Source organism: Solanum tuberosum, unplaced genomic scaffold (assembly GCF_000226075.1).
Source record: "Solanum tuberosum cultivar DM 1-3 516 R44 unplaced genomic scaffold, SolTub_3.0 scf00056, whole genome shotgun sequence".
Classification (NCBI taxonomy): domain Eukaryota; kingdom Viridiplantae; phylum Streptophyta; class Magnoliopsida; order Solanales; family Solanaceae; genus Solanum; species Solanum tuberosum.
In genome coordinates, this window is record NW_006238986.1 from 1926863 (window position 1) to 1932094 (window position 5232).

The following is a 5232-nucleotide window of genomic DNA, read 5'->3' on the forward strand; positions in this document are numbered from 1 at the left end:
GTTGCTGCAAAGGCTACTACTACGCAACAATTTATCGTATGCATGAATCATATGTTTGAGTTAGATCCAAATGTTGCTGCTTGGTGTAATTGAAAAGAACCTAGTCAATGGACAATGACTTATTTCTCCTCAGATGCTAAATCTGACATGTTGTGGAATAACGTGTGTGAAGTATACAATAGCATGATACTTGATGCTAGAGACGAGCCAATTTTGACACTTTTGGAGAAATTGAGATATCTACTCATGGCTAGAATGCTAGCTAACAGGGAGAAAGTAGAACAATGGAATCTAGGTGATGTTTGTCCCAAGATTAAAGATATATTGCGTAAAAATCAAAAGGCAGCCGGAGAACATATTCCTAGAAAGTCAAATCAATGGAACTATGAAATTATAGGGGCTAGTATCATGGATAATTGGGCAATGGACTTGGAGAAGAGAACATGTAGTTGTAGAAAATGGAGTCTCACTGGAATCCCTTGCAAGCACGCAATTGCAGCTATTTGGGCTAATCGAGAAGACACTCTTGATTATGTCCATGATTCCTACAAGGTGGAAACGTACTGAAAAATATATGAGAATGCAATTTTTCCGATGAATGGTCCGCAAATGTGGCCAAAATCTAACAAACTTCCTCCATTGCCTCCAAGGAGTTTGACAAGTACAAAGAGAGGAAGAAAGCAGAAGAAGACAAGAAAAGAAGCTGATGAAGTAGGAGCAAGTCGAACAACAATGAAAAGGAAACAAAAATCTCTAGATTGTAGTACTTGCCACAAGTCTGGTCACAACAAAAGGACTTGCAAACTAAAGATGTGCAGCCTGAAACTACTTCTTCTGTTCGTGATAAACTACCTGTGCTATCTTTTAACATCATTTTTGAATTATTTCATCATTTAATTATCTTTAGCTAATATAAAGTATATATAAATATTTATATATATTGTGCTTTCAGGGTAGATGGAGATGTTCGGAAGTTCAACAAGAAAATATGAAACATAGAGAAGTAGGACAATGAGAAGAAATGAATTTTTCTTGGGAAAATTCACAACAAACCCAACAAAGTGGAGTTACATTATAAGAAAATACTAATTTTTCGGGTAAAAAAATGGATCATTGTGTGCTTTTACATGTTTAAAACTATATTTTGCTATTGGTTTTTCAATTTCTTTTCTTTTTTTGGTGTAGTTTCTGCGCGAATCTGGTGCTGTTTGGTGCAATTTTTGTGTTGTTTTAGTGCGAATATGGTGCTGCTATTTTGGTTTAATTTTGGAGTCTGTGTTTGGAGCTTTTCTCGTGCAGTTTTGGAGTTGTTTTGTTGTTGTTACGGTGATTTTCTGTTGCTGTTTTTGGTGCAGTTCTAGTGCTTTCTGGTGGTGGTGTTGATGCAAGTTTAATACTAATTTAGAGGCTATTGTTAGGCTGCTGTTTTGGTGTAATTCAAATGTTGTTTTGATACTTTTCTGGTGTAATTTTGGATCTTTTCTGCTGCTATGTTGGTGCAACCATAATGTTGTATTAGTGTGAATTTCGTCCAGCTATTTTGGTTCATTGTCAGTACTATTTTAGGTGCAATTCTAATGTTTATTTTGATTGAACTTTTGGAGCTTATTTTGACGCATTGTTGGTGCTCTGCTGCGGTTTTGGTAAAGGTTTACTAAAAATTTTTAGTGTTGTTCGTTCTAGTACAAATTTAATGTAGTTTTGCACCATCAACACATATAATATCAAAAATTTCAAGCCAACTTCTCAATAAATTGAAGCCAAACATACATAACGTATCAAATCCATTACATCGCAAAAATAAAAAGATACATTTTCCTATACTACGAGAAAAACATATGCTTTTTCGAGCTTACTAATTACATTGCAAACAAGAAAAGATAAAATATTGAATTTTTCCTAATCATTTTCTCTTCAACTTCCAGGCTTTTCTAAATTCTCGCGTGCTTCTTCGAGCTTACTAATATTTAGAATGTATTCGTCATAATTGGAACAAGTAGAATGGACCAAAGCTAAATTATCACTAGGACAATTGATCGAGCACCTCGTGTGCAAGAAACTTGCTTGCAGATAAACAAGACACCAATATGCATAGCACCCTCCTCGAGTTTAAACAATCTATCACAGAGGACATAGAAGAAGCTCGATGACCATAAAAACTGATTTTACTCTTACTCTTGTCGCAGACTTCCATTGAAGGGAGATACATTCTTCAAAAACAACAGATGCAACTGAATAAGTTTTACTTCTCCAAATATCAGTCTTTATTTTGATCTTATTTGTTTCATAGGGGAATCAAAGTTATGGAATTATGGATATCTGAAGGAAAAGAAAGAGAAGATTTAGTTGGCAATGGTGGAAACTTTTCTTACGTGTAAAAAAAAGCACTGTTAGATTTTTTGTCACTCCCCGAGCCTACACCCTGGACGTGGCCGGCACTCGAAGACCATTGCTGGCCCCAAGTGAACCCTTGGCCTGGCTTACTTAACTCAGCGGAAGACTTAACTCAACAAAATAAACTCAAGTAATAGTTTAAATGATAGCATCTTAGCCAAAATGACAACTTATCTCAAAACAAAGTATCTTCAAATACATAGCTGAGAGACTCAAAACTAACTGTCTGACTGTCTATGAAGCCTCTATAATACTGAGATGGGTGTTGGGACAGAACCCACAACATCCTAATAAAGAAAACTAGGAAAGCGAAATAAAAGAGTCCTTCGGAATGCAAGGAGGCTCACCACTTACTCTTTATACTTTGTCGTAATATAGAACACTTAACTTAGTGGATCCACTAGTCTATGCTAAAAGCATCTTAAGGAATCATCTAAAAAGTATGATCTTTTACTACCCATTATGGCTACATGGTTTATGGAGACTTGAGTTGATATGAACTCGCATCCCCATATCGGTGCACAATACTACTCCCAAAATATACTTAGCTCATATGTTTGTAAAAACAAAACTCTTTCTTTGAATTGAGATAATTACTCAAAACTTAGCTTAAAAGCTCTTTTGGAATCGATGTTCCCGTTTTTGCTCAAATGTGAAAACATTTATAAACTCTTTGGGAATACTTAGTCCCCTTATAGCTTTTTGAGAAATGAACTCAACTCTCTACTTTTTGCTTAACTTGAAACTTGAGCCTTAAAACGAAGTTAAAACGTTTGTTAAAGACTCTTGAAAACTTTAAGAAACTTGGCTTTGACTTGCTTCATAACTTCTAGACTTTGACTCTTAACTTCTTTGACTTTGATCTTAACTTTCCTTGAATTGGATTATGGATTCAAGGTTCATGATCTCATGTTTATGGATGATTTCATGATGTTTAGATGTACCTTAGAGTGTTGGAAACAACTAAAAAACATAGGTACATTGCTTAGGAACAAGTACGAAAAGGTGGGAAACGAATTGAGAGAACTGGTGTCCCTGGCGCTCTGAGAGGCACGGGGCGCCAGCCCTCAAACTTCAGAGGACTCTGGCTGGCGCAATGCGCCAGAGGCCAAAGTGCAAAGGAACTTTTGTTGCGCTCTGGCAGGCGTGACACCCCAAACCCTTGCCTAGAAAATCCCCGATTTTTTTCTTCGTTTTTCATCTCTAAACCCTCCAATCTTCCCTAGTTCTTTCCCCAAACACTTAGGATCAATTGTACCCTCAATACACCATCGATCTAACTCGAAAAACTGCCCGGAAACATGAATCAAATCAACCCCCAAGCATTAACAATTCAACCAACAAGAATTCTACAATGTTCTTCAGGAACTTCACTTTCTTAACATTCAAACAACTCTAAATTTGCTGAATTGAAACCAATTAGTGTGTGGGTGAACTAACCCAACACGAAAGAAATCTCACATACCTTAATAGGGATCACCCTCGACGAATTCCACTCCAAACGCTTGACGTTCTTGGCGAAATTTTAGCTTTTCTCCCTTTCTTTCTTCCTTTCTCTTTTCTCCAAGCCCTAAGCGTTCTTTAATTCTCCAAAACTGATTTAGGTTCTGTTTTTACCCTAATAAACCCTTAAAAACGAATTAGGAAGTAAATTAGAGAAAAGACTACTTTGCCCTTCCCTAAATCCGAATTGGGACTTTCCTCAATCCAACAGCCCAACTTCCGAAAGGCATAACTCACTCATACGATGTTGAAATTGTGCAAACTCGGCGGCGTTGGAAAGATCTCTCCAAGGGTTTTCCAACCATATCAAGATCTGCTCCTAAATATTCCTGAGCTAGGAGTTATGGTTGTTTGAAAATGGCCAAAACTCACTTTCTTAACTTAGACAAAATTTCCAGATTTCCTTATTCTTTCCAAAAATCAATATTTTCATATTTTAAGCTCTTTATAGTCGTTTCTAGGTGTGAGATGTTACATTTTTGACGGTTGTTTGCAAGAGTATAAAAAATGTACCAATTGTTGAAACATGGAGAACTATTAGTGCTCCATGTTAAAACACAAGAATGACATATAAAAAAAACGGAGAGAGTAATAATTTTACCTAATTTCTTAAGAAATGTGAAATTTAAAATAATTGACAACTAGACAGAAAAGGAGAGAGTATTATTTATAAAAAAAGTGTGGCTAAAAAGTTGGAAGAGTATCGAGCCAAGAAAGGGTCAAACTCATCTGAGAGTGAGACGCATCATTTTGTTTTTATTACCATTTGAAAAAGAAACTTGCATCTCTCGTGACTACCTAACTCTATGAAATGAAATTAAATTAAATGTAATCTCATTTGGCTCAATTAATTTAAAGAGGATTTTAAATGGTATAGTCACCCACCAAATATCAATTATTTTCGAAATGAAATTTATAGCCAAACAAAACAAAAAATAAATTCAAATACATTATTTTAAACTTAAAAAAAACAGAGTGTTTTTTTTCTTTTTCTTCAAATACCAACCTAATTAAGGGCCCGTTTGGCCATGCGATATGGTATCATGATATGGAATCATGAGATGAAATTGAAGGTTTGTTTGGACATGCAATATAGAATTTTTGTGTTGTGTATTTTCTTATAAACATAAAAATCTCATAAGTTGTAAAACTATTAAAATAGCCCCAATTGTTTATTCAATCTTATCAAATAAACAAAAAATTATAAAATCGCATAATAAATTATTACAAAGTTATTTGTCCTTCACTTAAGTAATTGTTTCATCTAACTTTAATTTAATTTTAAAAATTGAACATAAATTGTACTTGATATGCTCATATCTCTCAACTACTCTT